This window comes from Halictus rubicundus, chromosome 11 (assembly GCF_050948215.1).
Source record: "Halictus rubicundus isolate RS-2024b chromosome 11, iyHalRubi1_principal, whole genome shotgun sequence".
NCBI classification, from domain to species: Eukaryota; Metazoa; Arthropoda; class Insecta; order Hymenoptera; family Halictidae; genus Halictus; species Halictus rubicundus.
This window is the reverse complement of record NC_135159.1, coordinates 14,937,470-14,960,317: the sequence shown is the minus strand read 5'-3', so window position 1 is coordinate 14,960,317 and position 22,848 is coordinate 14,937,470.

Below are 22,848 nucleotides of genomic sequence, written 5' to 3'. Positions count from 1 at the left end.
TGAATTTGATTACTCCCAGAGCTAACCCGGGTCCGACAAGCTAGCGTAAGCTAAGTTTTGGGCCAGCTAGATTCGGGACTGACTTGGAGGCTCCAACTAATTGGACCTCAATACCTACAAAACCTAACACTTTCCCAGTCCCCTAATCTGGACCCAGACCTAACCACCCTGAATTTGATTACTCCCAGAGCTAACCCTGGTCCGACGGGCTTGCGTAAGCTAGATTTTGGGCCAGGTGGGGCTCAAGCTAAGACTTTAATCTGTCCTACGCCAATCAGTAGAATTGGAGCGTATTTGATTACTGTAATATTTGAGATCCTATCATCTACCGGGTAATCCTATTTTCCAAGCTTTCGAGTTTGCTCGCGAGTCGATCGATAGATCGAGGCCGGCCGAGATCGCGGGGGAATATCGGTGGGAATGGTGTCACCGAGTCGCTTCGGAATCCCAAGTTCTTCCCGAAACCGTCGCGGATAAGCGCGTTACGCGATAGGCCGGGAGAACCGGCTGTCTACGGAATTCGTCGACCGACGAATCCCCGGATAAATGCAGACATCATGAGCGTTCACATAACACATATTCGCCTCCCTTAATACGCTACCAAAACCTATCTCACCCCCAAAAATTCTCTTTCTCCAATTTTGTGATTTCCAGCATTCTGAACACCAACAAAAATAGTCACTTCACCAATTAATTTTGACGAAATGCATTAACATAGAAATTTACTCTTTTCCACAATGCTTAGTAATATTATTTCGCATACATTCCAATTTTTTCAGGCTTACAGCTTTAATCAAAATTATCGGTTTTTAGGTGTTTGTGTAATCTAGCTTTTTCGTACAAATGGGTCTGTGCATCGCTCGACGTTTCAAGCTACCAAATCCACAATTTTGCGAATTTTAGCACAAACTAAGCGCCATTTTGTTCGGGAAGAATTGATCTTCCGAGAGGCAGGAAGACTCGAATTTTTGCGCGGCAGGTTTACTCAGGGTCGACGATCTTATCGACTCGGTGTCGGCTAAAATGGGATTCTGCGAGGATCCAGTGCAGAAAAGGATCTCCCGATGGTTTCTAATCCTAGCTACCGCTTCCGGGATCGAATCAAGCTTCCCAAAGCTACCTTTTAATTGCTGACTGTCCAACGTCGATTCCCAATAAACCCCTCCTTTCGCACGAATTTTTTGTTTTTTGTTTTTAGCACCGACGCTTTTCGATTTTTTAAAAAATGGCTAAAAAATTCAGAGCATCCTAAAATGTCGCTTGGCGTCGTTGATAGATTGCGAAGAGGACAATCGAGGCTCCACACAGTTATCCAGCTGGACAAAACCCAAAATTTCACCTGCGAAAAATATTACTAATGGCACGTCCTCACGAATGAACTTTCGGCGCATTCAATTTTGCTTGAAGCTCATTTGCTACAGAAAAATCGAAAAATGTTATAATGTATGCTGATGTATGAAAGCGTGGAATTACATGAAATTATTTTAAAAATCCCCACATAATTAGTTGCTCTAATTAATTTGGTATTAAGTTGATCTCTATTTCCGATCAATTAAATCGAAACTTGTTTTTATTTTAAAGGTTCTAAATATAAAAATACGGTTTTGTGCTGCTAGTGTTTAGTCTTTGGGAGACTGTGTGTGCCTGCACATGGAACACCGTGCAATTATAGTCGTCTGCGGCGCACCAAGGTGACATTGCTGCGGCCGACTATAGTTGACCGTGGTATCGAGGGGGTTCATTTTATTCCCGAGGAATTCTTCTCGCGCTAATGAATTTATCGATCCCTCTGGCCGACCAGCGCACACACGCACGGACGCACACCGACCAAACGCACACGTAGACGTTGCACGGCACCGAAATTCACGACGATTAATCGATACACGCGGAGCCGGCCACGTGGACCGTCGGATTCCCACACGTGAAACGTTACTTGTCCCTACCGAATGGTTATCCGAGACACGTGACTTCGTGCCGACATTTACAGACCGGGTCCACAGGTTGTGCAACAGTGCATCTCGGATTCGCAGCCTGTCCCGTGGCCGTTTCACAGATTCTGCACCGCGTTTCTTACGCGACCGATCACTCCTACGCGAAGCAATACTGCCCCTCGATCGATGCCCCGTTTTGCGAATTTTTTTTCGAAATACTGGAACACCTCGCTTCGCGAAACTTTGCACAGTCCATCCTGCATGTATGCACTGTGTTCAGTAATTTTTTCACGTCGGTAGCATTTAAATTGCGTTTTTGGCACAACAATATAGCGTCGCTAACTTTTTGAAGTTGCGTCACTTGGTCCAGTGGAGGAATTTGTTTTGGAAAATGTAATAAATATATCTTCATAAAACTGTGCGCATTTGTTCCTGTATGTGTGTACTGTGTTCAGTAATTATTTCACGTCGGTAGCATTTAAATTGCGTTTGTGGCACAACAATATAGCGTCGCTAACTTTTTGAAGTTGCGTCACTTGGTCCAGTGGAGGAATTTGTTTTGGAAAACGTAATAAATATATCTTCATAAAACTGTGCGCATTTGTTCCTGTATGTATGCACCATGTTCAGTAATTTTTTAACGTCGGTAGCATTCGAATCGCGGTTGGGGTGCAACAATGTAGCAATGCATCACTGGAACTCTATAAGAGATACTCTACTTGATTGGATAAAATCCATTATTCTGGAAAAACTAGGAAGTCCAGCTCTATTAAACTTTTCATAGTTGTTCCTACATGTGTGCACTACCTTCAGAAATTTTTTTACGCCCCTACCATTAAAATTTAAATTGTAGTCGAGCATTATATCAACAAATCACTAAAACTTGACAAACACGGATTATTTAGTTCATTGAATGGAAAACAAGAAGGTGTACCTTCAGATTGCGTTGAGAAGGGTTAGAATTACCCTCCAGGGGGTGGAATTTTCTTCCTACACCCCTGTAACCGTCGAAAAAATTCATTTACCGCTTGAAAATAATCCCCACCCCTCGTTCCACGAGTGTCTGATAATTGCACTCGAATTTTTAATTAGCCCTGTTATCGGCTTAATTACGGGGATCGGATAATCCCACAGGAACTTTCATCCCCGGTCCCGCATCCCCCTGCAACCCCCTCCACAATGGAGGATACCGAAATAGAACCGCCGAAGCAGCGGTTCGTGGCTTGTCGAATTCGAGTCTGTGATTCGGGTCGACTTCCGGTGACGACCGACCGGAAACGAAGCCAAAACAATCCTCCCCATCGCGGAATAACGTTTTTAATTTTTCGATGTTTCGTTCATCGATCTCTGGGTTTCCCCTCCAGACTAAATCGGGAGCAAATGCAATATGGCTGCCAATAACTCGAAATGGAACAGGTCTACCACCCCTGGCAAAACTATCCTATCAAAATCGTGATTATGCTTGCTAAACAGATTATTTGAGGCCAAACGGTGCTGCATACGTATCAGACAAATGAAATAGAAGAATCAATGGTGTGTTTAGAAATTGTTGATAAAATACCGAGGGGGAGGGGACCAACCCCTTAGGTGGGGGAGGAAGTCGTTCCGGAAAATAACAACGGAACATCAAAAGTTTGGGAGGCAACGTTGAATTCACAACACGAAGGCTGAATAATCGTAAAAATTTCTGGGAATGGTTTCGAGTCCCTCGATCCCCGCATTTCCTCCTGATTCACGCGTATCACCCTTCCACCCTCTTCAACCGCCGTTTGGAAAATCGTCGGAGTGATTTCGAGAGGGGTGGCAGCAGTTTCCACCGCGCGCCACTTGTTGCAAAAATGATAATGGCCCGGAAGTCGTTTTCGCAATCGTTAAGCTCACCTCCCACCCCCTCCCAAGACAGCTCCAATTTCGAAAGCTGGATTTTTTCTTGCTTTAATCCGTAGCCGGACATTTCAAGATTACATCCTCACAATTTCAAACGGAACGGCTTCATAGTTTCTCAGCAAAAACGTCGCACAGGTCATCAAGGTATCCCACCCCCTTGAAGATCACGTTCCTCCCAAATTGGTTCCCCGTTCCGATTCACCAGATAAAAAATCGAATCGATGGTAATCGAATCCGCGGAATGGCTCGCGGAATTCCCCGGCATCCCCTGCGCAGGGGTGGCCCTCTTCAAGGCTGTCTCACCCCCTCAATATCGAACTTTCGAATCGCTGGCTCGATTATCGTCTCGCTGTGTTCGTTGACTTCAACGCGAATCGTTTATCGGTGCACACTCCTCCGGCCTGCTCAATGTTTCGGAAGCCGTTTTGTCATTGGATGACGCCTATCAAGATTCCGTTCTTACCTGCGCGTCCCTCAACCCCCGTGTTCACTGCCCACCACCTTTGAAAATGTCCTATCGAGATCGGTATCGCGTCTGTCCCCGCGGGCAGCTATCAAAATTATTCTCGCAAGATGCCCTATCTGCCGCTGGATATTACACGTTAAGGGCTCTTATCGGACAGATTCATGCTCTGGATGATACATGCGACGCACATGGACAATAAACTGCCCGAGGGAGCAAAGGGATTGTTCGTTCCATTGTTCAATTATAAATGGGTTTGGGTTTTCCGAAATTTTCTGCGCTCTTGCACGGACGATGCTTTTATTATACTCCTAATTTCCAGAAAATTAATTATTGTTGCAGTGTCATTGTCCTGAGTGATCCTACGATGTCTAACGATGTTATCGACTGGTTGTTGTAGACTGCAGTTGCTCGTTATCGACCGTTACTGATCGTTATCGATCGCTATCGACGGTTATCGACCGTTATCTACTATTATCGACCGACGCCGATTGTTATTACCAATTCTATCGTTACCGACTAGCACGAATCGGTGCTGATCGTTATTGATCGTTATCAACTAATCTCTCTATTGACTAATCGTTATCGACACATATTCATAGACTGATTTTCGTTGATCTACTATTATCGACGGACCTTTTTATGGATCTACTATTATCGACTGATATCTATCGATAATTCGTTACCGACTGATATCTATCGATAATTAGTTACCGACTGATATCTATCGATAATTAGTTACCGACTGATCTCTACCGACCAATCTCTATCGATAGATCATTATCGACTGATCTCCATCGATTCGGCGTTCAGCGGTTGTCGGCGTGCCAGCGCGTGCCCTCACGCCTTCAGGAAGCGGGCAACGGTGGAATCGTGCATAATTCACGGTGAAACAAAAACACTCGGGGGAAAAAGTCGTTAGCCGGGGCTGGCGTAAAGGCAAGAGTCACCGGTGTGGAGCGAGTTTGTGATAAATAAGGGAAAGATCTGTGGCCGGAGAAAGCAGCACGTTCCACAGGGTAAAAGCCCGCTGTACAGTCGGGCCACGTACGGTGTCGCGACTCGCCGCGAATAAGCGGCCACGAGACAGCCTGGGACCCCGAGTGGCTTATCATCGGGGGCACAGAGATCATGCAACTGGTACCCGAACTGCGAACCCCAACCAATTTTTGTTCGCTCGTTGGAGGAACCACTGATTCAACATTGTCGCGATGGAAAACGATCCCTTCGATATTCCCCGGTCCCTAATTTTTACGATGGACCTCCACAAGACAGTGACCCCTTTTCTTAACGCAACTAGGACCCGGGCGATGATTGAGCCGTCCAAGGAGCGAGCGTCGCGTACAAAGCAATCGTGTTTCAGCGTTTCCCGGCAACGTGGAGTCTCTCTCGGTTTTCGGGACGCTAAACTACGGTGTCCCAATTCGTCGGCGACAATGGCCGTCACTCATAACGTCGTTTAGGTAACGTGAAAGGGGGCTGAAAGTGGCTACGTGTTCCGAAAACAAGAAGACAAAGAGAGAGAGAGGGAGAGAGGGAGAGAGGGGGATGGAACAAGAACAGGTCGGTGGCCGTCGATGCGAGAATAAATTAGGAAGTGGCTCTAATCCTCTTCGGTGGCTGCGTGGCAAGGAGGGGCAAGGGAGGATAGTGCTCTTCGGAAAGGGAGCATTCCGGACGGCAAAAGGCGTGAAGAATCCGGTGGAAGAGCCGCGGCGGTATTCCTCTCGACCAGGCTGAATAAACGCCGGCACCAAGACGCATGCGCTTATTTATTAGCGCGACCGAAAATCGATATTCGACCTCCCGCTTCGCGCTCTCTCCCCCGTTTAATATTTCTTTCGACTCGCTGGTTTTCCTGCGAAAACGCGGCGATACGGTCTCCGCGACCGAGATACAGTTCGCGCGAGCTGTTCCTTCGAACGACGAACCACTCGCTTGCCTCGCCTCGGTCCGGAAACCCTGTCGCGCCCCTTTAGCCCGAGCATGGGGGATCCACTCGATCTCCTGCAGGTGGCCAGATCAATCGCTGGAGCGTCACAAAAGACCCAATAAGACGCCATAAGTCTGTCACGCGGCGGGGATTCTCCGTATCTTGTCGCACACAGCGCCGAAAAAATTCTTAACGAAATTAACCCTTGAGGGCTGTTTTCACCCCCTAGACAAGGATTATTGCAAACAAACTAGATTCCACACAAATATCCCTGTAATCGGAACGTGACACTTAAACGATGCCTCCTGTTTTACCATAGAATTGGGTGCTGCACCCTTGTATTTCTAAGCGGAGCTTATTAAGAAACTATTTAAGCACCACGTACCGTCAGATTTCGCTCGAAAACAACTTGTCAGCGTCAGTTGTAGGGTGTCGTCGAACGCGTCAATTTCCGCCATAATCGGTAAGAGGACAGGACTCCATCCCCTTTTATCAGGTCATTTTTACTTCTAATTTTATGTGCAGTTTGGAACAGCGCAATAACCCCGTTGGTCGGTCCGCCATAAGGTCCAGTCGGTGGTCGGATTTGTGTTCGGGGGTGGTTAGAACAGTGATTCGATTTTTTATTTTAGTGTTCCGGAAGGGAATCAATCCCGACCCCGTCCCCTTAACCCGTGATTCATCGGACCTTAATTTCCATCGGTTTGCCCACGACGAGACCTCGGTCTGTCTCCATTCTCCGTCTCCTCGGATAAATACGATCGTCGTAAAAATTCTTCCGTTCGCGGGGAACACCGGGGGGTGGGGGGGGGGGGAGATATTGATTTATCTCGACTCACTGTTTCGACGTCGGCTCCGTCGAGCTGCGAGCAGATATCCCGTGTCACGGTGCGTCTCGATTGACAGGTTTTGGATCGGTGGATTACTTTCGTTAATCCTTGTACGATGCTCAAGATGAAATTTGACAATGGATTGTCGGATCGCGAGTGTTAACGATTCCCTGAAAAATGTCCCGAAACGAGGACGTGTCTCGATCTGTCGGGCAAATCGAGTCGACACCCCCCCCCCCCCCCCCCCCGTGATATTCAGGGCTCGTGACTCCCCAAATCCCTCGCAGCTCGAGACGTGTCATCGGATGGAAAAAAAAGCGTCGAGCTTGCGTATGAATTTTTCCCATAAATATTTATCGGGCTCTTATCTGTCTCTCCTCCCCCGCCGCCCTCCCCCCGCCCCTATTGTCCTTCCTGTGCGGCCTGTAATAAATTAAGGGATAATAAATCCGGGAGAAACGCTCGGTGCCATCACGAATTGGGAATGCGAATGATGACAGGGGTCGATACCGGATTTTTCGCTGTATTTTTTCCCTCGTTTGTTTTTTTATCTTCCGACCAAATCCACCACGTCACCTTGTATATCGAGTTCATGCCCTTACCCGTATCCCCCCCCTCCGGCCAACCCCTCGTCGTCCATCACTCACACGCCCACCCCCGCGACTATTTTCTCCCGAGAGTCGTTCCATGAATTCGATCGACGCTGTTCAGAAGATACGCGGCACCCGCGGATACCGCCGGTTCGTATTTTTCCCGGGCTCCCTGCCGACCGACCTCTTTCGTGGATAGTATCCGACGCGTTCACGGCGAATATCGGGTCTTCTCGACGGGAAGCAATTATCCGATAGCCGCCCGAGGTAACCTGTCCGGCACTGGATTATTTAACCCTGCAGGAAGCGCTTACTCTTCTTCGAATTTACCCTTCCAACATTCCCGGAGCCTTCAATCGGTCGATAATTATCGAAATCAATCTATAAAATCAATCAACGCTACCCTTGGTTTCACTGTCTCAACGTGGAAGCTCGACAGAGACTCGAACCGCTCGATAACGATCGATACCAGTCTGTAAAGGTCGACAATGATCTATACCGGTCGGTAACGTCAATGCCGATAGGCAGTCTATTAGTCTACATCGGTCGATGTCGGTCGATAAAGGTAGGAAATGGTCGATAATGATCTATACCGGTCGGTAACGTCAACGCCGATAGGCAGTCTATTAGTTTACATTGATCGATGTCGGTCGATAAATGTAGGAAATGGTCGATAATGATCTATATCAATCAGTGAAACCAATATCAGTAGGTATGGAGTAGTCTATAATAGTCTATATAGGTCGGTAATAGTAGATAGTGATACATATCAGTCGATAATGATCTATATCGGCCGGCAAGATCGATAGTGTCAGTCTAGATTGATCGATAAAGGTCGGTAACAGTGTATAATGCTCTATATCGGTCGGTAAGATCGGTATCGGTCGGTAAGAGGAATATCGTCTAACAGTGATCCGTCGATAACAATCGATTCCGATCGATAATGATCCGTAGAATTTTCCGAGCGAACAAATTTTACCGACAGAGCCACCGTGACGGATCTGTGCTGTTGTCCGATCGATAATGCGTCCAGGCGCGAAAACAACGGCGATTCGAACGAGCTCGCGTGCCCGTAATGGGTCTGATTGCCGGCGCGCGAGCAGTATATTTTTGCGAAAGCGATTTTATTCGTTAACGATTCCGGTTTTCGCAGTGAATTCTGGTCCCGCGGCAGCGGGGATCGATTTATATTGCACGGGAGGGGGGGGGGGGTGGGGGGTGGGCTGGGAAAACGATAAACAGGCGTGCCAGCGACGAAATACGGGGAACCGCGGAATCCGTCGACGATTCGACGCAATTGGCCGTTAATGAAGGGACGGAACGTTGTTCTAATCGCAACGAATCGGCCCCGGCTACATTAACGCCGCATTATCAGCGTCCCGTTACGCCATTAATGGCGTTCCACGGCTGCGAGCAACGCGCTCGCCGCAGAATTTATCCGTCCGCTTTAGTTTTTACCTGACATAATTAAAACGTCATTGTATACTCCATTATTTATCTACTTCCATTCCCTCGAACATAGCCGGCGACACATTTCAAACTCAATGGTACATAAAAGACACAGGCCCACTGGAACGGACTATTTTTCAAATTCTAAATGTACGGTAATACCCCGTCAACGGTCCTCTGTCACACACCATTGTTCAAAATGAATAGGAACTAAACTCGAGCCGATTCACTGGGGAAAAGGCGATGCTCAACTACTGAAGCACTACCGTATAAAGGTCCGAAACCCCATCAAACATAATTCCGTCCGCATATTCGCGATCAAATCCGATCGACCTGAAGGTAAACGTACCGAAAGAGGTCGCCGGCAGTTGAACCGCTGGAGTGCCTCTCTCGATGATCGACTGGAGAGCGGAATCGTCGATGCCGGATGGAAATTAGAGGCGAGCCGCGGCCCGTGAGCATTGCAATTACCGATTTTTCGATGACGACCGATCCGGATCGGGCTGCGTCGTCGAGCGGACGCGTTCCCAAGGCAAAGGCGGTCGATAGGCCGCGAACGAATCGCTTAATCCTCGTCGAAAACAGCGACGCGCGTAATTACTCTCGAAGCGGACACAACAACGACAAAGGAGCAGAGCGACGCTTAACTCGGTTAATTACTTCGGAAAAGAGCGGACTCTGGGGGGTGGGCGAGGGGCACAGATGAAGAGGGGGTTAGAAGAGGAGGGGGGGTAAAGTCAGAGGGGGGTCGGAGGAGCAGAGGGGGCCAGAGGGGACGGTCGAAAATTGCGCTGAAAAAGGGCGTGCGCGGGCACGAGCGTGATATCTTGTTACGCGCGCCTAATTGCGACGGGTGGGGATCATAAACCTTTCAAGGTTCGTTTTTTCTTGTCTCCTAAACGAGCGCTGCCCCTGGGCCGTGTTTTTACGCGCGTCAAAACGCGACGCGGCACGGAGCAACGTTGTCGTCGTCGTCGTCGTTTCAGGCGAGAGAGAAAGGGCCGCTCGCGCGCGTCCGTTTCACCAGAGAGCACTATACTTGTACTACCGCCGCGCCGGGACACTTTGTACCAAGGCCGACCGACAAATTGAATATGTACATAAGCCCCGGTGATGAGAAGCGTCCACGACCGCGCGCCGAGTCTCTCCTGTTAGGCAAGACGCTCTCCTGACGATTTCGTCGGGACTTCTTCATTGATTCGTTACCCTAACAGCGGGACTCCGATGCAGACATTGGTTCAAGGGGGGCTCGTTGAGGAACCGATACTGACCTAACGCACAGAAGTGCTTTTAATTTTTCTTTTGAGGGAGGATGCACTGTTTCCAGATCTTGCCTAGCGAAGGTTGGCTGTCTTGTTAATTGTTGTGTTTGATGAAAGATTGTTCCCATCGATTCCCCTTGCTGACAGGTTCGAAAAACTGTCCGCGCTAAACGGCATCGTAATGCGAATTCAATTTTTAACCTAACCCAGTTTGCAGCCATACTTTTCGACTCATAATGGCCTTCGCTTTCGAGAGGCTAAACACATCCCAGCACTTTAAAGCTGAACACGCGTGTATTTCGACCTGACCCAGACCTAACCCACATGGCGTTTTTCCTTATCGATCGTGTCCAACGTGTAATTTTTGCTCGAATTAATAACAATTACCGGGGGCGTGTGTGTGTGTGTGTGCTCCGGTGAAAATTCCGTGCGGGGGCGAGGTTGATCCGGGAGAAAAGGGAAAGTTTCACGGATCGACAGGGATCTTCTGGCAAACAACCGCCGATTCGAGTTCACCCTCGAAACGCCGCCGAACAATGGGCCCCCTCGGATCGTCGAACAGGGCCGACAATCGTTCCCTAATTTTCGACGACGAGCACAATGCCCGATGTTGGCGAACAAACCGTCTCCCGGACGATTCTTCTAGCGGTTCTGTTAATGAGATCTACGAAATCCTGGACAACGTTAATTGGGCGGGGGGGAGGGAGGAGGGGGAGTACGGTGACCCCCATGCCAATTGACTTTCCACGTACCCAAGGCCTGTTCTGCTTGTGTCCTTATGCTTCGGAATTGGCCAGCTGCCGGTCTCTGTCCGGCCCCGGGCTTGCTGACAGAAATTCGGCAGATGTTCGCGTTCAGATAATTGACGTCTCGATGTTCCAGACGAGCTATTACCTTGCTTTCCCTGCCGAGAAACAACCGAATTATTCGCCGGAAGACCGGTTATGCCTGCGATTCCGATTTTCCACCGTCCGAGCAGTTCCGCGGTCGATTTTCGCTGAATCTGCCCCTTTCGCTCAGACTCGAGCCAAACTTAACCACAAATACAGCGACCTAAAGATACCTGATCAAACTTTCGGAAAACCTGGTCCGACCTAACCATATTTACAAGCGAATCTCGAATTGAAACCAGGCCTAACTGCAACCAGAATTTTTACCGCTACGGCGGGCGAGTAAAGGCCCAATTCTCATTCGGCAAATCAAAAGCTAGACATCGTCGGTTTCGGATTTGGATTCTCGAAAACAGAACACGACAGCGAGCGTACGCTAAATAGAGAAAGAAGGATGATCCTGATGAATTTTCAATATTTTTTTCCGCGGAGGACAATGCGAAAAAAATCATTTTTTGAACTCTGCAGAGGGAGGAGACGGTGTAGGGGGATGGGAGGGGATGAAACGCGTCGACAGGCTCTGGTAATTACTCAACGCGGGAAGACAAACGAGCGTGGATTTCAATAACGACAGATGCACGGGCCGGGCCGGGCCGGGCTAAGCGGATGATGATCGATAGCTCGAAAATCAACCGAGCGAAAAACAGATCCGCGTGACCGTCCGGTTGTTGTTGTTGTTGTTAGCGTCATTCGTACGATAGTTGCCCTCTCTCACTCTCTCCCTCTCACTCTCTCCCTCTCTCTCTCTTTCTGTTTTTCTCGAGAGAGAGGAAACTTTATGCAAATCATCTCGAAGTATACATCAGCTCCGTCTCCGCCTCCCAAACCCATACAACCCCCACCCCCTCCCCCCTACTATCCGGCGAACTCCACCCCCGTCTCCTGCTCGTTTTACTTTTGCATTTTACGCTTTTACGAACTTCTCCCCGAGATGACCCACTTCGTGTCTTCCTGACGGAAAATGCAGCCGCCTCTACCGGACCTGGACCACCCCCGCGCACCCTCTCCAACCACCCCTGTTTCTCTCTTTCTCTGTCTTCGTCCCATCCTTTCCACCCGCTATTCTTTATTCCTCGGACTTCATTGTTCAACACGGTCCCGTTTTCCCCTTCCCTGTTTGTCCGCACGTTCCTACTCTGTGTCACCTTGTCATTGTTGTTATTGTTTATTCGTTACACGGGTGGCGGTGGCTGGGAACATATGGGATTCCGGGGGGGAAAAAGAAATTAGCCAAACAACGAGTTTATCAAACTCAAACGTCTCTGCGGCGCCCGAATTTTCACAAAATTCCGAATTCGCCACTTAAGGACTTCGATTTTGAGAAAAATCGATCTAGGACTTCTTGTTGCAGTTTTATTTGATTTTGAAATGCGCCGTTAGAACAGGAGGCTCTGTGTCTCGAGGGGAAATTTGTTAATGTTTGAAGTGTTGTGACTTCATGAAAAAAGATCGCAGAGCGACGTACCTGGGGTCATTCTAAAGGTCAAAGCCTCTACTGTCGCTTCTGCAAGATCTTTTTTCTCGAGAAGCTTTTTCTGGATAGTCTGCACACGAAAAAGCGGAGGTATCTATTTTTTACGGCCATCAACTATTATATTGTTGCGAGGTGAAATTTGTTGATGTTTGAAGTGTTGTAACTTCGTGAAAAAAGATCGCAGAGCGACGTACCTAGGATCATTTTAAAAGTCAAAGCCTCTACTGACGCTTCTGCAAGATCTTTTTTCTCGAGAATCTTTTTTCCAGCCGACTGCAAACTAAAAATCGGAGGTATCGATTTTTTACGGGCCTCAATTGTTGCGCTGTTATTTTTTAGTTTCCACTGAAACAACCTTGAAACCCTGTACTGCATGATGCACATACAGGTTTTCGTGCACGGTCGGACAAATAACTAGGGAATAAAACTCTAACCGTATTACAATAACTTTTTTTACGAGCGGCAATCGCAGACGCGCCTGTCAGAATACGAACGCGTAAAATTCGAAATTCCGCCCCCACCGAGGAACCGAACGCGCCGAGATTCCGATTATGGCGGGCAACAGTCATAATAAAAAGCGTGGTCGTCGTCGTCGCGTTGTAACGCCGCTAATAATGATCGTTACGATTCACGATCGAAATATTTATGCGGGTCAGTGTTACTCCGCCGACGGAAACAGTCGGGCCGAGCCCGTAGGGGGGGAAACGGAGACAGGAGCCGCCGCGAGCTCCGCCACGGCCGTTTTGTGATTCTACGAACGCTTTAAGGATCCTTTTAACAGCGGCGCAGTACTTTATACTTCTATTGCCCGTATATGGACGCAGGTCGATTGAAAACGGCTTCTCCCCTTCTCCCCCTCCAACCCCCACAAACTCCACCAAACTACAGCCCCTCCCTCTCCGCCGAAACGCTGCTTTTATTTCGTACCCTCGCCTCGTTCGGACGTGCATCTCTCCCGTAGGAGCCCGCATTTCGTACAATTACCCCCGAGGTCCGTTCCATTTCGAAGATTGGAATTTTTCAAAATCCCCCCCATCGTCCGGGGGTCCTCGAAGACCCTCAGCGCTCCACAAAAGATCGATCATCTCCAGTCAAGAATCACAATTTAACACTAGGTTTACCGGACCCGTCAAAATGACGGGTTCTAATATTTTTAATTTACAATTATTGAGATTGTGAAGATCCATCTACACGGAATTACTCAACAAACTTATTTCCTTAGGTATGTATTATTTAAAAAACGCCTGAAAACTTGGACAGACACATTCCTCTTACTTGTATAAAGTAATGTAAAATACTCAGTTTTAATGCTCCGTAAACCTAGTGTTAATTTCCTCTTTGCCGCCCGTAAATTTACAATTCAAAAACTGTGTACTCAAGACGGAAAGAAAAAATCGTTCACGGTCCCGAGAATTCGTTTCGGGGGCCGAAAGTGTGTGTCACCGACATTTCCCGGATACGAGACCAAAGCGAGAGCGATCGCGAGCCGTCGGAGGGGTTGCGGGAGGCCATTAAAGAGGAACAAAGCGCGCGGGCACTCGATCGATACCGCGATTCTTCGATTAGACCCCGAACGACAGGCCCGGTGACATCGCAGTTTTCTCTCTCCCCTGTTCGCGCAACAATGTTCCCTTAAAAAAGGATCTGACAGCCCTCCTTTTGCCCCTCTTCTCCCCGCCGCCACCCCCACCGTTCTCGCGAAGATAGATTTCCTCTTCTTCCGGCCGGTCTCAAACGTAATTACTACTCCTCGGGAGTCTATCTTTCTCTCTTTCCGGTTCGCTCATCGGCCAACAGAAATCTTATCCCGCTAACGAGCAAAGCGAAACTCCGGTCGTGCCCCACCCCACCCCCCTACCGTCCCGCCCCGTGGCTCGCGAAACAAAGAGGAACGTTAACAAAAGTTGACGCGAAAGGAGAGCGCGGGAAAAAACGAGGAGAAAGAGGAAGAGTGGAAAGGAAAATGGAAGAAACGGAGGAAGATAAGCACCGGTGGCCACGGTAGTCGGTCGAGGATCAAGGGAACGTTCCCAGACGGCTGTGGGAAGCGCCGCAGACGCGGGGGAGGGGAGAATTTCTTTTTTTTTTTGGCCCCGAAACTTCTGAAAATACACGGTGGTCCAGTCACCGAAGCAGGAATCGTTGATATTTGGCTTATCGTAACTTCGCGAGAAAAAATCGGAGCCGGGTCTAACTGGGCTCATTTCCAAGCGTGAAATCTGCGCTTTCGACGTCGTCTGGAAGTCGTTCTTCTTGAAGGAATGTTTTTGCATCTGAGAACGGACGGATCGGAGGTGGTGGTAATTTTTCAAAGTTTTCTCGAATTCAAACGCCCCTCCGGGGACTGGAAAATTTCTTTCGGAATTCGGACCAGCGCGGTGTTGAAGACTGGAGTTTCAGCTTTCCAACGAGACCAAAAAAATTGCCCTACGATTTTTTCTTCCCATTTTATTCAACTTTAAACGGAGTGACTGTCGCCTCCTCCCAGTGATCAAGACGATTCTGTTTTTCGGCCCCTCGACCTTTGCCTTTTTAGATTTTCTACATCTATTTTGTATTTTATAGATTCACACGGTTAATTTAGGAATCAAGTTGATATAAATTTCGCTGACCAAGTTCGACGGGACATTTTCTCCCGTTCGTGTCACGCTAAGCTGCATCGAAGTACTCCGCGTTAAAAGGCTCGAACAATAATGATAATAACAATGAATAGACTGCCTCTCCGCTGTCCCCGAAGCTCGATCCAGAGCGTTTCCGTTTCTCCGGCGGTTTAGGTCTTCTTTTTTCCAAGGAGGCGAGGAAGAACCCTTTTTATGGTGAAACGAGAAGGGGAGGATGGGGGGATAGTGAGTTTGCCAACACCAGCTTTCTATCATTGATTGATATCGCCAGGAGAGTTTCTGTGGTTTCTTCGGGGATATTGTTGAACCCGGGGTTGCGGGGGCAGGGGCGGGAGGGGCGACAGAGGTGCAGAAGAATCCTTTTGTGACGGTTCTTCGAAACCAGAGGGCTTCAAGGCTGGATTGCTAATGGAGCTCGGATACTTGAATCCTTTCGATCCCTTGGATCTTGTTTTTCGAGCGAGAAAAAAATCCTGCAATGCTAGATACACTTTCTTGGTGGTCGAACAGTGGGAGAAAATCGTTTCATCGAGTACGCGTCAAATATTCTTGCACCCGTAAATATTTTCTCGATTATTTATTACAGAAAATTGTTCAAATTCAACCGTCTCTCCAGAGGTCAAAACATTTTCCTCCCGTCTAGAACCACGTGGATTTTGAAGAATAATGTTTTGGCTTTCCAACGAGTCCAAGAACACATTGATCTACGATTTTTTTCTGTCGCATTATCGCGTTTTTAGTGGAAAGCGTTCCGCAAGTGTTGCGACAACGATCGTTGAATATCGAGTGAACATTTGTCGATGTTTGAAGTCTTGTCACTTTCCGTAAAAAAATCGCGCAGCAATCAGCCTGCGCTTATTTTGTAGGGCAAACCCTCCGCTGTGACCACCATAAGTTATTTTTTCCGGAAAAAATTTTTTCGGCTGGCTACACACAAAAAAGTGGGGATGCATGTTTTCTGAACATTTTTCGAATTGAACCATCTCTGCAGAGCTGTACAAATTTTTTTCGTTACTCAAATTTCCACAGACTTAAAGCGTGAAGTCTTAGCTTTACAACGAGCCCAAGAACATTGAGGTACGATTTTTTGTCGTCGTTTTATTCAACTTTACATGCAAAGTGTGCCCGGCCTCTTTCCAGCAGTGAAAACAATTTACCCATAATTCTCACAGGACTATGTAAAAGTGAAACAATATTGGAACTATAAGAAATAGACCATCTCCGAATCATATTTTCAGCTCGGTACATTTTAAATTATTCGAAAGATTAAAGACGATAAACCGAGCAGCAGAATTTTTCGGAAACCACCCCTAATTCGGCGAACACTCCGTCAGACACACTCGCCACAAGTTCACGAATTCAATAACGTTTTACGTCCGTGTGCGGGCGCGGGGGACGACGAAGGGTAGCCTGGGATATTCGATAAAATATTTGTACGAATATCGGAAAGTGTGCGCATGGGGGTGGTACCCCGCGACGATATTTTTCTGCGAGAAGGGGACAGGGGTGAAAAGGGGAGGAAATCCCGCAGAAGTAGACGGCTGAAACTTTTTCGGGCCTCGAAAACCAGAGGGAGACAGAAAGAGAGAGAGAGAGAGAGAGAGAGAGAGAGAGAGAGAGAGAGAGGGTGAGACCAGTTTCCATTCCCGATTCATCCCTCCGGCGAGTTACGATAAAAATAAGCCACGATACCGTCGTGTAACGTGTTTATTCTGCGGTGGTGGATTATTATTATCGAACTTGATCGCCCGGACCAGGCGGGAGGAATTTCGGATTTTTATTTATTCCGGTATCTCGAATTATTTCGAAACCCACCCCTACTCCCAAAGACGCCATTTCGAAAAATTCCGGCTTCAACGAATTTGAACGTAAAGCTGAAAGTCGTATCTTTACACGGCCTAAAAATTGCGATTTTTAATCAGCAAATAAGTTCAGAAAAAAATGTTTAAATTTAAGGGTGACCACCCTCGGTGAAGAGGTGAACCTTACTGTAGTCAGTCACGTAGCCAGAAATTCAGAGCGGTCGTGATAGCGAGCTCTCCACGCAGGTATACAGGGGTGTGGGTCGAGGGGGTCGACGGGCGACGGGGTGAATCGGTCGCACGTGCGACACGTGTAACGTGCAAGGTATTTAAACGCATATGGCCGGCCGCCGGCATAAATATGGAGTTCCGTTAGCGGCCGGAATGCGCGACATACGGCCCTGCCGCCCACCGGGATAATGAGCACGCGATCGTTACCGTATCGATGCACGACACGTCCCGCCAGCTGGCCGATCCCGTGTCGCTCCACGGGAACCAACCCCTAACCCTCCACCCCCGTAGAATCTCTCGGGGAGACGAAATTCGAACCGGTAATTAAGGAGCACCGGGGATATAGTTGGACAGTTGCGATTACTCGCTCCGCGCAGGATCGAAGGGGGTGAGTTAGGGGTGGCTTTGGTATTGCTGATGTTGACCAGTCTTGTCGGCTGCTGGTCCTGCTGGATGAGTCCTTAGATCCTCCCCATTTTGTTTTGCGAGACGTACTTAGGGTTCGGGTGGTTGGTTTTAAGGGAGTGAGGGTTGTTTGGGGTGATTTGCTGAATTTTGGAGAAGGGTGATCATTTCTGAGGATGTGAAATATTATGGGGATGGTACAATTTGCAGGGATGCTTTTTAATCGTAGTGGTTTTGAAAAGAATTTTTAGGGGTGGTTCTTGCAAAGACGGTGTTTAATTGAGTACAGGCTGGGGATGGCCGGCCGAGTCCGCCCTTCTCAAGAAACGCGCGCAGTCGGCCGTGATTAGTTGAAGATTGATTCGACAAATGTTTATCGAGCAAACGAGCGAGCTCGATTAATTACTACGTACCGGGTGTAGGGGTAGCATTGTTGTCGATGGCGACGTCCACGTGTTGCGCGGCGCCGCGTCGCGTCACATCGGCCGTCGATGCCTCAAGTCGCGCGGAATAAAACGTTAATTGTTGCTTAACAATTAGCCGGCCATTAATGCGGTGGCGAAACGGCCGATTAATTTGCCGAAAGTTCGATAAACAACCCGAGCCGTTGGCGCGACGTTGATTTTATCCAACCACCACCACCACCACCACCGCTACCGGTGACTGTAGTCAATTTCTGCCACCCCCTCGCTGACACCATCCTCGTTCTGCCACCCTGCCGAAAACGCTCAGTCAGTTCGTTCGGAACGACTCGAACCCGTCCGCCGACAGTTTCCGAGCGACGGGTAATTAGTTTACCGGCCGGTTGAAAAATTCATGGAAATCCCACCGAAATAAACTACCCGAAGCTACCCGGAACCGGTCCGGGATCAGTCTGCGCCGGCTCGTTGAAAATTTCATGGATCACCCTAGTCGGGCGAACTTGCCAGCAGTTAACGGGGTTACTACCCACCCCTAGATACCCACCCCGCTCGGTCTCTGGCAAGTTCAGAAGTTCTGGACTGTGACGAACCGAGACGAAATTACGATTAGCTGGTGTTGAAGACTCGGAGTTGGGGACAATACACCCGGCGACAGCTTTAGTTAATATCTGGGGACTCTTTCTGAAGGGATACACCGAATCTCAGACCGTACCACCGCCCCTTACAATTCGCAACCGCTGTGATTTATCGATCGATACCTGCCATGTCCTACTTATCGACTCTAAGATCCGTCTACTTGTTGCCTCGAATCGTTATCGACCTACTCATTCCATCATCTACTCATTGACAGTTTTTTTTTACCGACTGCACTTATTGATCTACTTATCGACTCATCAATCTACTCAATCACTGATTTAGTCAGATTGGTATAGATCTGCTTATCGACTGCACTTATCGATCTACTTATCGACTGCACTTGTCGATCTACATATCGACTCATCGATCTACTCAATCACTGATTTATTCAGATTATTATAGATCTACTTATCGACTCATCAATCTACGCAATCACTGATTTAGTCATGATTATTACAGATCTACTTATCGACTGCACTTATCGATCTACTCAATCACAGATTGAGTCAGATTATTATAGATCTGCTTATCGACTGCACTTATCGATCTACTTATCGACTGCACTTATCAATCTACATATCGACTCATCGATCCACCCAATCACTGATTTATTCAGATTATTATAGATCTACTTATCGACTGCACTTATCGATCTACTTATCGACCCATCGATCTACTCAATCACTGATTTAGTCAGATTATTCCAGATCTACTTATCGACTGATCGATCCACTTATTGATAGATCTACTTACTGCCGTACCGACACATTGAGTACTGATTGATTGACACGCATACCGACCTACCGAGATCGATTGATGCGATCGACCGAATCAATCCCGAAATTCGACTCAGCGACACACCCCCGCGAAGTATGAATTGATTCAATTAAAATTTCTCGTAACTCGCAAGGACCGCCGCTGATACCATCGGACCGTGACTCAATTAACCGTCCACGAGGAAATTAATCGTCCATTAAGGAAACAGACACCCGGCCAAGGGACTCTCACACACGTAGACGAGCGTGTACAGAGGTGAGGTTGCAATTTCGGTGAGTTTGATCGCGGGCAACGTGTCCGGGCGATCGATCGATTAACGTTACTTCCCCGGTAAGTTTTTTCGAGTTAACCCAGCGCGCGCGCGCACCCTCGCCAACCCACCCCCAAGCTCCGCGCTACACCCTCTCCCCCTCCGCCCCCACAACCCTCCTTGGATCGCCTCGAGTCCGCTTTTCGGCACGAACTTTTCCGCTTAAAATAACTCGCCTTAACTCAATTATCTCTCATTAAGTCCGCCACGCGGGTTGGACCCCCGCTTCTTTCTTTTCATCCTCGCTAACTTCTCGCTCGAAAAGCGGACAAGAGGGACAACGGGGAGGGGAGGGGGTTCCTCCCACGCCGAGGGTTGCCGTTAAATTAATTCTCCTACGTGGAACCCTGTGCCGGACTTTTGGTAAAGACTTTTGCTCAAGAGAATTCGCTTCATCGTATTTTTTGGTCGAACAGAATTGCCAGGCTGAGCACCACTGGCCAATGTAACGTTACGAAATCCGTTAGTCGGGGGTGCGAATGAAAACTATAAAAGCAGACAATTTTTATGCGGAGGTAACATTGATCTCTGAGATCTTATAGAAAGAGGGTTAGCGGATGGGTCTGATTGAGAACCACTTGCAAAAGAGACCGTACAAAATCCGTGAAGGGGGGATCGAAACTATGGAAACCAGGAATTTTTATGTGGAGGTAAAACGATTGTCTGATAGTTTATAAAAGGGGTAGGGGAGTTGGCGGATGGGTTTGGTTGAGAACCACTGGTGCACGATTGATTTCTGGCCCGATCGGATTTTCGGCGCGTCGAACAGGCGATGCATGAAAAATTCACGCACTAAAAAATTCACGTCGATCAAATTTTGGATTTATTCGTGTATCCAGCGGCGTAGGACGATCCGTTTATGTTTGAGAACCGCTGGGCCGGGCGAACGTGAACAAGATTCGCGAAATTGGTGAATACAGGGTCCCTCTATTAATTCCGGTGCGGCGGGAACCGGCTATTAATGTTGTCATTCTTCGAATCGATACTTGATAAATATTGTATTCGCGTCGGGCACGACGAAATCGTCAAAGGGAAGGGGGACAAAATGGCGGGTGTGTGCTCGACGGAACAGAGACACAGACCCGGTTGTTTTAGTTGCCCGGTTATGTCCGAGTTGGTTGGTAATCGTGGTAATAATTAATCTGTCGTTGAATAATTTGTTTAATACGGTCACGAGTACTGTTCACCCTGTGCTGACGTCACACGAATTAATTTCGGCGTTATTCGATTGTCCGCCGGTATTACTGCGGAACGAAATTAATCGGTCTTGTGTCCCTTTTTGTTTCGCGCGGGGGGCTAATTTTCGAACGGGTCGCGGGGCAAACGGCCTCGGATATCGATTTAACCTCGGTCAGGTGGTGGGGGTAGTGACCCTGAACGTTCATTTCAATTTTGAACCGACTGTAATCGCCTTTGCACCGAACTATTCGATTTTGCGTTCACTATAGCTGCGGTGGACGCTTGGGTACTGTCAGGGCAATGGTGGGGGAGTGTCCTTGAGCGTTCTTTAAAAGTTGTACAGACTACACGTATATGTTGTGTTCTCTTTGGGTGTGCAATATAGAAGTAATAAACATTACAGAAAAATTCTGCAATGTTATAAACAATAATTTTTCAAACAATTCTTTTGTAGAGGTTTGTCACACTGTCGCAGGGGCGACAGCCGAGTCGTGCCACGCGACAGTGCCGTGAATTTCGTGCAGAGCACAAATCAGGCTCGCCACCCCCGTCATCCCTTATTTCATTTCTCGCCGGGATCGAACGGGCTTTTCTCTCGTCGCTGCTCCGCGTGGGTAGAGAAAAAAAAATATTTCGAGGCGAATATTTCGATCTAAGTGGCCCATAAACTTCCCGGGGGAAGATCGAGGGTGGCCGATTCGCGGAGTGCCGGACAAATAACGGGGGTAGAAATCGCTGGGAATAATATACGATAAATCTTGGACGATGGTTCCTTCGCCTGGCCGGAAGGAGGAGAAGAAGGTCGAAGGACGCACGCGCGACCCTTTTACACGCGTTCCATATCCACCCCCTCGAACCCCTTTTTTCCATCCCCTCCGCAAGGGTAGTGAATTTTGCCGGGTAGCGGGGCACGAGCGAAATAAAAATGAAAACAAGAAAAATTGTGGGGGGAGGGTGGAGGTCGAAAGAAAAGGAACGACGGTGCCCGGTGTGCACGCATGATTAATCCTTTTATCGCGCATAAATGTTCGTTATGGTGACGAGGACGCGCGGGTACTGTTTCGGGTTTTTAATAAAGCGATACTTCTGCCCGGTTGGTTCAACGCTCCGGGAATTCTGTTTTCGGGACAATGTCCTTCGCAGGAACGAAAATTAATCGTTCCGATGCGGCCACTGTGGAGGAACCGGCCGATGTATAGCTCGGGGGCGAAATTGTGCGGCTGGTTCAAGGTCGTTTCTCGTGCCTGCTGCAAATGGACCGTTAGTGTCCGTTATGGCCGAGGCGAAACTGAATTCGAGCGAGTTTCATGAAATTCTACGTTTCTCCGTGTGCCTATAGTCCGTTCAAATTTAAATGTGTGTACGTCAAGGACGTTTCCTCCGCCAATGACAGACTACTATTCGATAGACTCATAGTCTGTCTAATCCCAGCAGGGTTTATATTTAAAAATTATTCCCCGTGCAATTACATCGAGTATCCTCGCGCGGGACACTATCAAACCGGACGTGGACGTTAATTACTAACGGGGGTGGAGGGCTGGGCCGGCGGAATGGTAATTGCGAAACGCAAACACTTACGTGTCCCGTGAAAAAAGGGGTGGACGTGCCGCGTGGCGATTCTTTCGAGGTAATTACATTGTTGTCCCCCCTTTTTTTCTCCTGTTTTTCTTCCTCCCACTAATTCAACCGCATACACAGCCCCACCCCTTCACCCCTCCCTAACCCCCACCACCAACTGTTGTGTTCTCACGTGCAT